General features: G+C 38.7%; 1 pseudogene; it reads left to right on the forward strand.

Moving 5' to 3' along the window:
* The first annotated feature begins 14,358 nt into the window (after positions 1–14,358).
* On the forward strand, positions 14,359–15,746 carry LOC136153686 (tubulin alpha-1B chain pseudogene; annotated as a pseudogene).
* Positions 15,747–15,946: the final 200 nt, after the last annotated feature.

The raw sequence follows: 15,946 nt of genomic DNA on the forward strand, positions 1-15,946 counted from the left end.
GATGAGGTACCCTAACTTTAGAAACGAGGTGAGAGCCCTTAAGTCTTATACCATTTAATCATTTAGCAAACATTTTCTAGGAGAACCAAATTTGTTTTTAGTTTGGGTGTTTCTTTTTGCTGTGCTGCATGGCCTGTGGGATTTTAGTTCCCCAAACAAGGATCAAACCCGCACCCCCTGCAGTGGAAGCACAGAGTCTTAACCACTGGATGGTTGAGGACATCCCTGTGTTATTTTTAATTTTTTCAGTTAGTGAGGAATAATAACACACTTAAAAAAAATAACATGCTCTTAAGTGGTCTTATGTGCTAAACTTTGGCCTTGAACCAAACCCCAGGGACATACCAGTAAGACAGCAGCTTTGCAGAGGAGACAAAAGCCAGGCCTCTGACATGAAGGGAAGAGAAAGCCTGGGATTCAGTCTGGGGCAAGAAACGTCCCCTCGAGATACAAATAATGTGAGCCCATGTATCAATGTTATATCCCCACGCTTGCTTCTGTCATACAAGCCCTTAGGCTTTTCATGAGTGACTTCCTCCTGCTATTGCCATGAGGTTCATTTTAACGAAACTATTTGTTCTGATATAAAAGTATACCAGCTAGGAAATAAAGAAGAACACAAAATATAAATCACCCCATAACACCACATCACAGAGGTAACGCTCAGTATTTTGGTTTAGGTACTCCTTCAGTGTATACTTGCAATAGTTTGCCAGGGGCTGCCATAACAAAGTAACACAAGTTGAATGACTTGGACAACAGAAATTTATTACTTTTCACAGTTCTGGAGACTAGAAGTCCAAATCAAGGTGCCAGGAGAGTTGGTTCCTTCTGAAGGCTGTGTTTCAGTTTTCTCTCCTGGGCTTGTAGATGGCCATCTTCTCCCTGTCTCTTCACATCATCTCTCTCTGCATATCTGTCTGTGTCCAAATTTCCCCTTTTTATAAAGACACCATGTGACTCAGACAGTAAAGAATCCACCTGCAAAGCAGGATACCTGGGTTGGGAAAATTCCCTGGAGAAGGGAATGGCAACCCACTCCAGTATTCTTGCCTGGAGAATCCCATGGACAGGGGAGCCTGGTGGGCTCCTGTGGTCCATAGGGTCACAAAGAGTTGGACACGACTGAGCGGCTAACACTTTCACAGTCATTGGATTAGGATCCACCCTAATGACTTCATTTTAGCTTAATTAACTCTGTAAACACTTTATGCCCAAATAAGGTCATATTATAAGGTACTTGGGGGTTATGACTCCAACACTCCTTTGTTTTGCTGAGAGGGGGATACAATTCAATGTCTAACAGTACTTGACATATTGACTGAGCTGATTATTCTCTGCTTGCCCCCATTTTCCACTTCTTGCTTTGTGCCCAGAGAGGGTGACCTCTACAAATAACTTCAACGGCCCCTCTGCATCTGGCTTCCAGTTGGTTTGAGCCAATAGGAGACACCGGCCGAAGATCAGAGAGCAGAAAGGGGGAAGAAATTTGGTATTCATTTGCTCCATTTCTGCCCCTCGTCACTCCAGACCAAGGATTAGAAAGGGTTTCCTCACTGTTACTAGTGCCTGGAAACCCCAATATCTCATTTTGGTCTTCTTAACCCTATCCACACCTCTACATATTCAGTCACTCAGTCATGTCTGACTCTTTGTGACCCCATGGACTGTAGCCTGCCAGGCTCCTCTGTCCATGGGATTTTCCAGGCAAGAATACTGGAGTGGGTAGCCATTCCCTTCTCCAGGGGATCTTCCCAACCCAGGGATCAAACTCCGGTCTACTGCATTGCAGGCAGATTCTTTACCATCTGAGATACCAGGAAAGCCCATGTACACCTCTGTAAGTAGTCAATTAAATCCTTTGATAAAGCATGAATTTCCTTTCAGGACGCTGGCTAATACTTAGACATGCAACATATTTTATATAGTTGACATACTGTTTGTTAGGAAAAATATCCAAAATTGGAAATAAGGCAAAGGGGAAGAGACATATCCTTTCAAAGTCACATTGGGAGTATCGTATGACAAAATAATTTAATTCTCTAGGAGAACATACCTGTGTTTGACTTTACTGTTTACTGTTTAATTAGAGCCCAAACACTGGGAAGTTATATGTTAACTTGGAGATTAGTTTTGTCTAGTAAAGAGATAACTTCAAAGGTTATAGTTTTATTGCCCTGTGAGCTATTTAATCAGTTGTGTATTATATATAATCCTTATTCTAACATTCTTTTTTATTAAGATCTATAGATACACTATTTTTTTATTACAATAATATGTTTTATTTAACCCAGGATATCCCAAATTTTATCACTTCAACATGCAATCAACATAAGAATAGCTGATAGCTATTGTACATTCTCTTTTTTTTGAACTAAATCTTTGAAATTTGGTGCATTTTTTTCTCTTTGTTATTTTTTAAACTATGAAGATATGATACCACATTTACAGGAGACTTGGAAAATACAGAACAAAATTACATATAGTTCCCCTATATATTACAGTCATTTTTAAGTAAATAAGATTTTTAGTTGGAGTTTCAATATCAAACTCTCAAAAATTCGTAGAATGAATATACAGAAAAGTTGTTGGGTCTCCCGCATTGCAGGTGGATTCTTTACCGCCTGAGCCACCAGGGAAGCCCATAACACCTTAAGTATCAAACTCTCAAAAATTAATAGAATGAATAGACTGAAAAGTAGAAGGATATACTAGACCTGAAAAGTACTATGAACCAATTCAACATAATTAAGATTTATGCAATTTTCACACAACAGTAGGATACAAATTCTATTAAAGTTCCCATAGACTATAAACTGGGAAATACTAGAATGTACCCAGGGACATAAAACAAGGTGCAAAAATTTCATGGTCTAAAGGTATTGAAATCATACAGAGTCTGTTCTCTTATCACTGTGGAATTCTGTTAGAAATCAATATTAAAAGATATTTAAAAATAACCCTCAGTTTTAATAGCAATGTGACATTTATCAAGAGAGATCTTTGACTTAGCCATTGAAAGCCTCAATAAAGTGAGAAAGACAAAAAAAAACCACAGAGGGTGATTGCAGAGAAGAAAGCATTTAAATGAGAAATTAATATTAAAGATACTTTAAATGTCCATTTTTAAACGATGGGTGTATGTAAAAAGCTATAACAAGGAAAATTAGAAAATATCTGTAACAGAATAAAAATGAAAAGAGAATTTACCAGAATTCATTGCATGCAGCAGATGCTGCTCAGTGCAACTTAATACAATGTGGAATCTTGAGTAAGGCATGAAAACAAATAATGGACACTGGCATAAACCTTTGTGAAATTTGAACAAAATCTCTAGTGACCAATACTGATACCCAGTCTATTAAATGCTCTTTGAACCAGCTTTAGAATCTCACTGATGCCCTCATGAATAAATCAAAAAAACTTTGATGCACTTTTATTCTATATTTATGTGAATTTAATTGTTACTTTTTTGAAAAGTATGCTTTGACATACTCCACACAGTTTTGCATTGTATTTTTTAAACTTAACATGTCATCAGCTAATTTCACTCAACCATTACAAATGTTGGAGATTTAGGTTACTTCTCCTCTTCAGCTGTTATAAATAAGTTTTGCTGATGATATTCACTTTTAACTGTAGTTCACATGTAGGCAAATGTTTGTGGGAAGAAGAATGATATACAGTTTGCACCAGGCTTTCACCTCCTATGTTCAGGATGGTCCTGCCCTCTTTTTCTTCCCTGTCCTACTGTCATCTCATCACCCCATTGCAGCCAGGACAGAGGCCTTCTGGGATTTACAGCCAGTTTGGGGTGTGGCATGAGCCCACTCCTTGCTGACAATAGTACCAGACATATAGTGAATAGTTACTATGTCCAGACACTCTGCCAAGTGTCTGATATGCATTATCACTTCTGGTCCCCATGACTACCCATTAGTCAGGTCCTGTTATTATCACCCTTTTCTCCCTGTGAAAAGGCTAAGTTGGGATTTAAACCCACGTCTGACCATAACTCATCTCACTCATTCAGTCGTGTCCGACTCTTCGACCTCATGAACCACAATATGCCAGGCCTCCCAGTCCATCACCAACTCCCAGAGTTTACCCAAACCCATGTTCACTGAGGCGGTGATGCCATCCCACCATCTTATCCTCTGTTGTCCCCTTCTCCTCCTGCCCTCAATCTTTCCCAGAATCAGGGTCTTTTCAAATGAGTCAGTTCTTCACATCAAGTATTGGAGTTTCACCTTCAACATCAGTCCCTCCAATGAACACCCAGGACTGATCTCCTCTAGGATGGACTGGTTGGATCTCCTTGCAATCCAAGGGACTCTCAGGAGTCTTCTCCAACACCACAGTTCAAAAGCATCAATTTTCTGCACTCAGCTTTCTTTATAGTCCAACTCTCATATTCATACATGACCACTGGAAAAAACCATAGCCTTGACTAGATGGACTTTTGTTGACAAAATAATGTCTCTGCTTTTTTTTTTTCCATTTATTTGTATTAGTTGGAAGCTAATTACTTTACAATATTGTAGTGGTTTTTGCCTTACATTGACATGAATCAGCCATGGATTTACACGTGTTCCCCATCCTGATCCCCCCTCCCACCTCCCTCCCCATCCCATCCCTCTGGGTCTTCCCAGTGCACCAGCCCTGAGCACTTGTCTCATGCATCCAACCTGGGCTGGTGATCTGTTTCACACTTGATAATATACATGTTTCAGTGCTATTCTCTCAGATCATCCCACCCTCGCCTTCTCCCACAGAGTCCAAAAGTCTGTTCTATACATCTGTGTCTCTTTTTCTGTCCTGCATATAGGATTATCGTTACCATCTTTTAAAATTTCATATATATGCATTAGTATACTGTATTGGTGTTTATCTTTCTGGCTTACTTCACTTTGTATAATGGGCTCCAGTTTCATCCATCTCATTAGAACTTATTCAAATGAATTCTTTTTAATAACTGAGTAATATTCCATTGTGTATATGTACCATAGCTTTCTTATCCATTTGTCTGCTGATGGGCATCTAGGTTGCTTCTGTGTCCTGGCTATTATATGTCTCTGCTTTTTAATATGCTATCTAGGTTGGTCATAACTTTCCTTCCAAGGAGTAAGCGTCTTTTAATTTCATGACTGCAATCACCATCTGCAGTGATTTTGGAGCCCAGAAAAATAAAGTCAGCCACTCTTTCCACCGTTTCCCTATCTATTTGCCATGAAGTGATGGGACTGGATGCCATAATCTTAGTTTTCTGAATGTTGAGCTTTAAGCCAACTTTTTCACTCTCCTCTTTCACTTTCATCAAGAGGCTTTTTAGTTCTTCTTCACTTTCTGTGATAAGGGTGGTGCCATCTGCGTATCGGAAGTTATTGATATTTCTCCCAGCAATCCTGATTCCAGCTTGTGCTTCCTCCAGCCCAGCATTTCTCATGATGTACTCTGCACATAAGTTAAATAAGCAGGGTGATGATATACAGCCTTGACGTACTCCTTTTCCTATTTGGAACCAGTTTGTTGTTCCATGTCCAGTTCTAACTGTTCCTTCCTGACCTGCATACAGGTTTCTCAAGAGGCAGGTCAGGTGGTCTGGTATTCCCATCTCTTTCAGAATTTTCCAGAGTTTGTTGTGATCCCCACAGTCAAAGGCTTTGGCATAGTCAATAAAGCAGAAATAGATGTTTTTCAGGAACTCTCTTGCTTTTTTGATGATCCAGTGGATGTTGGCAATTTGATCTCTGGTTCCTCTGCCTTTTCTAAAACCAGCTTGAACATCTGGAAGTTCACGGTTCATGTATTGCTGAAGCCTGGCTTGGAGAATTTTAAGCATTACTTTACTAGCATGTTAGAGGAGTGCGAAAACCTTAGCTGTGGCCATACAAAAACAGGTCATGAGCCATATTTTGGTTTATTGACTCCTCCTGTTTCATGTCACTGATTCTCCCTGCAGATTTGTCTAATTTGTTAAATCCAATCACTGTAGTCTTCATTTTGGTTACAGTATTTTTTAGCTCCAGAAGTTATTTGGTTCTTTTTAATAGTTGCCAGTTCTCTGCCAAATTTTTGTTTTGTCATTTATCTCCTTAAGCACAGGAAAGTTAATTATTTTAAAGTCTGTATCTCATAATTCTAATATTTGTAATCTGTGTGAGTCTGTTTCTTATTTTCTGTAAATTCTGCTGACTTTTGTAAATAGCATCTTTATTTTTCATGTGTTTCATTCCAATTTTTCATCTTCAAATGCTGGACATTGTATTTGCAAACATGTTTGTAGAAACGATTTGATGCATGAATGTTCTTTTCCTTCAGAGAAGATTTATGTTTACTTCAGTGTGGTATCTGAGCATGCCAGCAGTTTCAGATGCTCAGAATCACTAGCCAAGTTCAGTGATTGAGAAGATTCTAGGCTGAGATATAGCTCTTGGGAGAGTTTATCTCTGGTTATAGGATGTAACCCTTTGGGGTAAAGATTTACATCTTTTCTTATTTCCTTGACAGGTTCCTTTGCTTGGCCAAACTGTGAAAAGTTCTGCTCAGCTTTTCAGCTTCTCAGCTTCCCGTCTGGAATTAATATAAATGCCCAGAGGCAAAGCAGTTTCTTGGGCTTCATCTCCCAGATCTCCCTGTGCAAGGAGATCTAGGTAGCACTCTAGTGCCTTTACACGGGCCATTTCTATCTCATCCATAATCTCTAGTAGTACCATAGTTATTTACATGGGCCAAATCCCCTAGTTCACCTTCCAGAAGTGGGAATCCAGAGAGAAATTCTCTATGCAAAGGCATTTGGACTTTATTATTGAAAGAGACAGTTGAGAAGAGGTTTACACTGTCCTTCAAAAGCTCCAAAGAAGATAGAACAAACAAATGAAAACCCACTAACACATACCTGTTAACTTGGTTTAAATGTCCTCTGTAGCATATTTTAATATACAACAATTGTTGAAATTTTTAGTAAAGAAAACATTTCTAGGTTATTATTAATTATCTATGTTATACTCTAAAACCAACAAGGATTGACTGCATATTTTTGAATTTTTCTTGAAAAATTAAACAAACCAAATGAAAATACTTGCCTTTGTGAAACATGTTTTCAACTGTAACTTTAACAGATGCTTTCTTGCATTAAATAAAATATTATATATATAATATAATATGTAATATATAATATTATACAATAATATACAATATATAATATTATATAATAATATATATTATAATATAATAATATATGTTATATATAATATATAAATTTATAAAATATATTAAATATTATATACCTATTATATATTATATTATTATTCATATTTATATGTTTATATTATTTTAATTATATTATTATATATTATATATTGTGTATATTATTGTATATAATTATATATTACTATATAATACATATATTTTATAATATTTTTATAATTATATATTATATAGCACATCATACATGTCATATAATATATATTATATATCTTATACATTAGTATGATTATATAATTATATAAATTATAATCATTTATATAAAATATTGTATAATTATATAAAAATATATTTATATTATATATAAATATATAATATGTGTATTATTATATTAATATATCATATCATATATGTCATATAATATATATTAAATTATATATTATAAATATATGTTATGTTTATATTTATATATGTATAAAATATGAATTTATAGGGTTCCATATGGAAGGTCATTTTCTTCTACTCGATCCATCAGGGACGTATATTCTTCATACTTACGATGATGCTTGGGCAGGTTTTGCTTCATAAAGTCCTTTATTAGCATCCTGTTCCCTTTCTGTGCACAAGTGAATGGGCTCGTCTAAGGATCCAACAAGACCATGACAAACGTTATACTCGCTAATGTTAATGGGAGAAAAAAACCAAGCACTTCCCTTCACTTCTAGGTCTGGGTGGTGAGGCCCTGAGTAGAGAGCAGTCTTAACCATACGGTTCACGGGCACTCTCCAGCCTGAAAAAGAGTACACCACGGCACCCGCACCCCAGAGGCTATGGGAAGGCATCTACACAGTGTTGGCCCAGCAACAGCTAGCCTGGGCTTCTGTCCTCGGAGGAAGACTTGACAACTGTGGTCCTTACCATTGGCTGGAGGAAAATCTGTTTGTTTATGAAAGCAAAGGCTAAGAAACAAAGGTTATTACCCAAGGTCTGTGACCTCTTTCTGCTCACCTAGCCCAGTGACTGGAGGGCGGGATGTGATGGGTGAAACATCCCAATCGTCTGAGGGAAGATTTAACCATTTTTTTTGTTGTTGTTTTGTTTGTTTGTTTATTTTTATTTTTTATTTTTCAGTGGGTTTTGTCATACATTGATATGAATCAGCCATAGAGTTACACGTATTCCCCATCCCGATCCCCACTCCCACCTCCCTCTCCACCCGATTCCTCTGGGTCTTCCCAGCCCACCGACTGCCACCTATCTGCCCCTCTCGTCCACTCCTTTTTATTCCTGATTCTGTGACACTGGTCAAAGCATTGGCTGTGGGTCTTGCTAGATAATTTGGATTTGCTGAGCCACCCTTGTCATGCCCAAGCCACTCCTTCCTCCTTTCTTTTTGAGAATCACTGGTGTGATTTTTCATGGTTTTTTCTTTATTGGATGGTCTTTCTCTTACCTAGGGATCGAACCCAGATCTCCTGCATTGCAGAGTCTGCATTTGCCTGTTCATTTTAAGATGGTCAGACGTTTTCTAAAAACTTCCTTTTTCTCGGCATCCAATGTAGGTCATGCCATCTACTGCTTAACAGAGGCTGTTCTGTGTCTAGGTGAAGTGGATTTGCGAAGATGCTAGTTTGATAGACAAGAAGAGGCAGAACCTGAAGCAATGTTCCCAGCCTGTTTTCTTTAGTCAGCATTACTTAGATTCTGGGTTTGTTTGTTTTTCTGTTTTGAAGATGCAATTTGTATACAGTAAAATTCACTCCTTCTGTGTTTTGATAAATGCATACAGTTGTGCAATTATACTATAACTAAAATACAGAAAAGTCTCGTTTCCCCAAAGATACCCTCAGGCCCCAGTGTAGTCAACTCCTGCCCCTACTCCCAGTCCCTGGTAACTACTAACCAGTTTACTGCTATCATACGTTTACCTTTTGCAGACAGTCATAGAAATAGAATCATAGAATATGTAGCTTTTTGTATCTGGTTTCCCTCATTTTGCGTAATACATTCCTCCAGGTTTTTGCATGTATCAGTGGTTTGTTCCTGTTTTATCACTGAAGAATGTCTTATGATATTGATGTACTTAATTTGTACAAATAGTTATCCTTTGAGAGGTATTTGGATTGCTTATAGTTTTTATCAATTATGAATTAAGCCTAGGTTTATTTATGAACAGTTTTTTGTGTGTGAACATAAAATTTCCTCTCTTTAAGGTCAACATCCAGGAGTGAGATAGCTGGGTCTCATAGGGAGTGTATGTTTACTGCCCAAACATTTTTTGAAGTGGCTGTATCATTTTAAATTCCCATCAGGAAATTATGAGAATTCTGGTTACCCCTCATCTTCACAGTTTCTTGGCACTGCCATTATTCTTAAGAATGTTATCCATTATAATAGCAGTGCAGTGGTATTTCTTTGTGGGTTTCATTTAAATTTTCCTAATAACTAATGACGCTGAGCTTATTTTCATGTGCTTATTTGCCATCAATGAATCTTCTTTAATGAAATGTCTCTTCTAAATCTTAGCCCATTTATTATTTGGATTATTTGTTTTCCTATTACTGAGTTTCCAGAGTTCTTTTTTTACTTTTTAAGAGATAACCTACAAACTGTAAAATTTACCCTTTTGGTCTACAAGACAGTGATTTTTAGTATATTCACAAGTTGATGCAACCACTCCTACTGTCTAATTTCAGAACATCTTCATCACTTCAACAAGACCCCTTAGTCACTAGTAGTCACTCTCTATTCTCCCTTCTCTAGGTTCTGGAAATCACTAATCTATTGTCCATCTCCACAGATTTGCCTATTTTAGACATTTCATATAAATGAAATCATACAATGTGTAAACTTTTGAGTCTGGCTTCATTCACTCAGCATAACGTTTTCATGGTTCAGCCATGTTGTAGCATGTGTCAGTACTTCTTCCTTTTTACTGCTGAATAATATTTCATTATATGAATATACCATATTTTGCTGATCCATTTACAAGTTGATGGACATTTTGGGTTGTTTTCACTTTTTCACTATTAAATAATGTTGTTATGAACATTTGTATACAAGTTTTTTGCATGGGTGTATGTTTTCATTTCTCTTGTATATTTAACTAGGAGTTGCTGAATCATATAATAAATCTATACTTCAAGAATCACCAAATTTTTCCACAGCAGCCGCACTATTTTACATTCTCACCAGCAATATATGAGGGTTCCAATTTTTCCCCATCCTTGTCAACACTTGTTATTGTCTTTTTTATTATGTCATCCCAGTGAGTGTAAAGTGGTGTCTTACTGTGGTTTTGATTTGCATTTTTCTAATTACTAATGACCACCTGATGCAAAGTTCTGACTCATTAGGAAAAAAACCCTGATGCTGGGAAAGATTGAAGGCAGGAGAAGGGGATAACAGAGGATGAGATGGTTGGATGGCATCACCGATTCAATGGACACGAGTTTGAGCAAGCTCCGGGAGATGGTGAAGAACAGGGAAGGCTGGCATGCTGCAGTCCATGGGGTCACAAAGAGTCAGACATGTCTGAGCAACTGAACAACAAAATGACTAATGACAGCAAACATATTTTCATGTGCTTATTGGCCATTTGTATATCTTTTTTTGGAAAAAATGTCTACTCAAATCCTTCTGAATTTTATTAGTTGGGTCTTTTCTATTTAAGTTTTAAAGTTCTTTATGTATTCTTGATACATGTCCTTTATTAGGTATATGATTTGCAAGTATTTTTCCCATTCTGTGGGTTGTCTTTCACTTTCTTGATGATGTCCTTTAAAGCACAGAAGTTTCATAGCTTTGACAATGTCCAATTTATCTATTTTTTGTGTTTGTTTTTCTTTTGGCATCATATCTAAGAAGCCATTGCTTAATCTAAGGTTATAAATATTTATGTCTGTCTTTTTTCCTAGCAGTTTTATAGTTTTAGCACTTTCATTTAGGTAAAAAATTTTGGTTACTGATTGTGTGGAATAGATTTTTCCATTCTTTTACTTTCAATGTATTTGTGTCTTTGAGACTAATGTGTGTCTCCTGTAGACATCATAGAGTTGGAGCGTGTTTTTCTTATGCGTTCTGCCAATCTCTGTTTTCTGATTAGAGTGTTCCTAGGGAATGGCCAGGAAAAAGTCAGATAATGACTATTCCGCTGGAATAGGGCTTTGGAGAGCTCCAAAATTCTTCTGTACCCAGTGGCTGCTAGATTGCTAGTCTTCACAGCTTCTTTTGTTGTTAACACTGTTGCATTTCAAGACTCAGGAGGATCTGGGAAGAAGAGGACCTTATGAGGCAAGTTAAAGTACCACAAAGCTCCCTATTCTTACTGACATGCCACTGCTTTTGCTTGAATAAGCATTCCTTGAATTGTTGCAAGCCTTTGGTTACTTTCAGAGTTCTAAAAAGGTTGATGTGAACAATTTTTATCAGTGTTCTCATTGTTCTTACAGAGGAGTGAATTCTTGGAGGTACTTACACACCATTCCCATGGATGTCATTCCTCCAAATGTGCTTTTTATCTAACCACTCATGAAGAAAAATATTTCATTTATTTTTTTATGAAAAATTAAAGCATCTATCTACTTTTCCGTACTAAAAAAGTAAAATGGAAAACATCTTAACAGGTAGGCACAATTAGGAGATACAAAGAAGTAAGGAGCAGAGAATAAATTTTATATAATTCAGAAAGATAAGGAGCAATTTGAAGCAATAGAGCAAAGTAACCCATATTTTCATTTTGTATTTTACAGAATTCAGCAAGTTAAGGCACCCAAGCTTGAAACTCCCTGAACTTTTTCCTTCTGGCACCTAGATCTTCCTAAGATACTATACTAGTTCTCTATTGCTGCCATACCAAATTACCACAAACCTAGCAGCTTAAAACAACACCATTGATTTGCTCACCATTCCATATGTCAGAAGTATCAGCTATCTCAGATATTTTCTCTGTTCTGGGTTTCATAAGGCTGAAATTAAGGTGCTGGCCAGGTTGCATTTGTTTCTGGAGGCTCTGAAGAATATTTCTCTTCCTAGACTGTGGCTCAGCTGGTAAAGAATCTGCCTGCAATGCAGGCAGATAGACCTGGGTTCAATCCCTGGGTTGTGAAGATCCCCTGGAGAAGGGAAAGGCTACCCACTCCAGTATTCTGGCCTGGAGAATTCCATGGACTCTATAGTCCATGGGATTGCAAAGGGTAGGACACGACTGAGCGACTTTCACTTCACTTCACAGACCATTGAAGGAAATCCCTGGTGGTCCAGTTCATGCCTTTATTGCCAAGGATGCAGGTTCAATACCTGGTTGGGGAACTAGGATCCCACAAGCTGTGCAGGGTCAAAAAAAATAAAAAGACCATATATATTGTTGGTGGAACTCAGTTTTTTGCAGTTATAGGACTGCTGGCTATCACCTAGGGGCTGACTTCTGTTCTTAGAGACTATCCACATTTCTTGGTTTATGGCTTTCTTTTGGCCATCTTCAAAACCAGCATTAGTGCATCAAGTTCTTCTTGTGCTTCGGGTCTCTCCAACTTCCTCTTTTGCCACCAACTAAAAAAAACCTCTCTGCTTAAAGAGATTCAAGTAGGTGGCGCTAATGGTAAAGACTCCGTGCAAGAGACACAGGTTTGATCCTTGGGTCCAGACAATCCTCTAGAGAAGGAAATGGCAACCCGCTCCAGTATTCTTGCCTGGGAAATTCCATGGACAGAGGAGCCTGGAGGGCTACAGTCCATGGTCTCTCAAAGAGTCGGACACAACTGAGCACACAAACACACACGTGATTAGATTAGGCTCACTGGGATAATCTATTTTAGGGCCAACTATGCTATAGAACATAACATAATTAGGGGAATCTGGGATTAGGGCATAAAATCTTGAAGGAGCCATTTTTGGAATTCTGCCTACTTAAATGAAAGCTAGTTTGTTTGCAAAATGATTGGTCTAAGCTTGAAGGCAAGAGATATTCCCACACAGAGAAAAAATTTTCCCTCAATTTTTACTTTAGGAATTTGCAAACATACAAAAAGTGTATAATGTGCACATATACATCAAAAATTCAGTATGTATCAAATATCAATATATATCAAAATATTGATATATCAGTGTATATCAAGAAAGCAGTATAATGTACACATATGTATCAATAACCTCAGATATGCAGATGATACCACCCTTATGGCAGAAAGTAAAGAGGAACTGAAGAGCCTCTTGATGAAAGTGAAAGAGGAGAGTGAAAAAGCTGGCTTAAAACTCAACATTCAAAAAATGAAGATCATGACATCCGGTCCCATCACTTCATGGCAAATAGATGGGGAAACAATGGAAATAGAAACTTTATTTTTGGCGGCTCCAAAAATCACTGCAGGTGGTGACTGCAGCCATGAAATTAAAAGATGCTTGCTCCTTGGAAGAAAAGCTATGACCAACCTAGAAAGCATATTAAAAAGCAGAGACATTACTTTGCCAACAAAGGTCCATCTAGTCAAAGCTATGGTTTTTCCAGTAGTCATGTATGGATGTGAGAGTTGAACTATAAAGAAAGCTGAGCGCCAAAGAATTGATGATTTTGAACTGTGTTGTTGGAGAAGACTCTTGAGAGTCCCTTGGACTGCAAGGAGATCCAACCAGTCCATCCTAAAGGAAACCGGTCCTGAATATTCATTGGAAGGACTGATGCTAAAGCTGAAACTCCAATACTTTGGCCACCTGATACGAAGAACTGACTCATTGAAAAAGATCCTGATGCTGGGAAAGATTGAAGGCAGGAGGAGAAGAGGACGACAGAGGATGAGATGGTTAGATGGCATCACCGACTTAATGGACTTGAGTTTGAGCAAGCTCTAGGAGTTGGTGATGGACAAGGAAGCCTGGTGTGCTACAGTCCATGGGGTCACAAAGAGTCGAACACGACTGAGTGACTGAACTGAACTGAACTGAACTGATATATCTACCAACTAGATTCGAGTTAAAATTTTGCCGTGCCAGTGCATTACTTACCTCGACTCTTAGCTTATCAGGGACAATAACCGGGACCCATGTCTACTCCTGTTTCCTGTGCCTGCTGACCCGTAACCACCATGCATGATTGCATCTCCATCCACGTTGGCCAGGTGGTGTCCAGAGTGGCAATGCCTGCTAGGAGCTCTACAGCCTGATGGCCAGATGCCAAGTGACAATATTGGGGGAGGAGACTCCTTCAAAACCTTCTTCAGTGAGACAGCTTCTGGCAAGCATGTACCTAGGGCAATATTTGTAGACATGGAACTCACAGTCATTGATGAGATTCTCACTGGCACCTACTGCCAGCTCTTCCACCCTGAGCAGTTCATCACAGGCAAAGAAGATGCTGCCAATAACTATGCCCAAGGTCACTGCACCATTGGCAAGGAGATCATTGACCTCTTCTTGGACCAAATCCGGAAACTGGCTGACTAGTGCATGGGTCTTCAGCGCTTCTTGGTTTTCCACAGCTTTGGTGGGGCAACTGGTTCTCAGTTCACCTCCCTGCTGATGGAACATCTCTCTGTCGATTATGGCAAGAAGTCCAAGCTGGAGTTCTCTATTTACCCAGTCCCCCAGGTTTCCACAGCTGTAGCTGAGCCCTACAACTCCATCCTCACCACACCCTACCCTGGAGCACTCTGATTGTGCCTTCATGGTAGACAATGAGGCCATCTATGACATCTATCGTAGAAATCTTGACATCGAGCACCCAGCCTACATGAATCTTAACCACCTTGTTAGCCAGATAGAGTCCTCCATCACTGCTTGAGGTTTGATGGAGCCCTGAATGTGGATCTGACAGATTTCCAAACCAACCTGGTGCCCTATCCCCACATCCACTTTCCTCTGGCCACATACACCCCTGTCATCTCTGCTGAGAAAACTTACCATGAACAGCTTTCTGTAGCAGAGATCACCAATGCTTTCTTTGAGCCAGCCAACCAGATGGTGAAATGTGACCCTCACCATGGTAAATACATGGCCTGCTGCCTGTTGTACCATGGCAATGTGGCTCCCAAAGATGTCAATGCTGTCATTGCCACCATCAAGACCAAGCACAGCATCCAGTTTGTGGACTGGTGCCCCACTGGCTTCAAGGTTGGCAGCAATTACCAGCCTCCAACTGTGGTATCTGGCAGAGACCTGGCCAAAGTACAGCAAGCTGTGTGCATGCTGAGCAACACCACAGCCATTGCTGAGGCCTGGGCTCACCTGGACCACAAGTTTGACCTGATGTATGCCAAGCGTGCCTTTGTTCACTGGTACGTGGGTGAGGACATGGAGGAAGGAGAGTTTTCTGAGGCCCAGGAGGACATGGCTGCCCTTGAGAAGAATTATGAGGAGATTGGTGTGGATTCTGTTGAAGTAGAGGGAGAGGAAGAAGGAGAGGAATACAAATTACCATTCCTTTGAGCCCTGCAACATGTCATACTCAGCTTCAGCATTAGTTGACAGGTATAAAAACTTTCTGACTAGATTGTCTTCACTTTCAACTATGATCATGTATTGCTTTTCCATGTGTGTCTGTAAGACTTACGTCCTATCTCAAAAGTAAAGATTTTAAGAAAGAAAAAAAATTTATGTTGCCTTAATAGTCTTTTCTATCAAGTATCATGATATCACACTCCTGATGTTTTTGAACGTGTATCTCCCAAGAATAAGGATATTTTCTTATATCACCACAATGCCATTTCATACCTAAGAAAAGTAATGATATTTCCTTTAAGATATCTAC

The sequence above is a fragment of the Muntiacus reevesi genome, chromosome X (assembly GCF_963930625.1).
Source record: "Muntiacus reevesi chromosome X, mMunRee1.1, whole genome shotgun sequence".
Classification (NCBI taxonomy): Eukaryota; Metazoa; Chordata; class Mammalia; order Artiodactyla; family Cervidae; genus Muntiacus; species Muntiacus reevesi.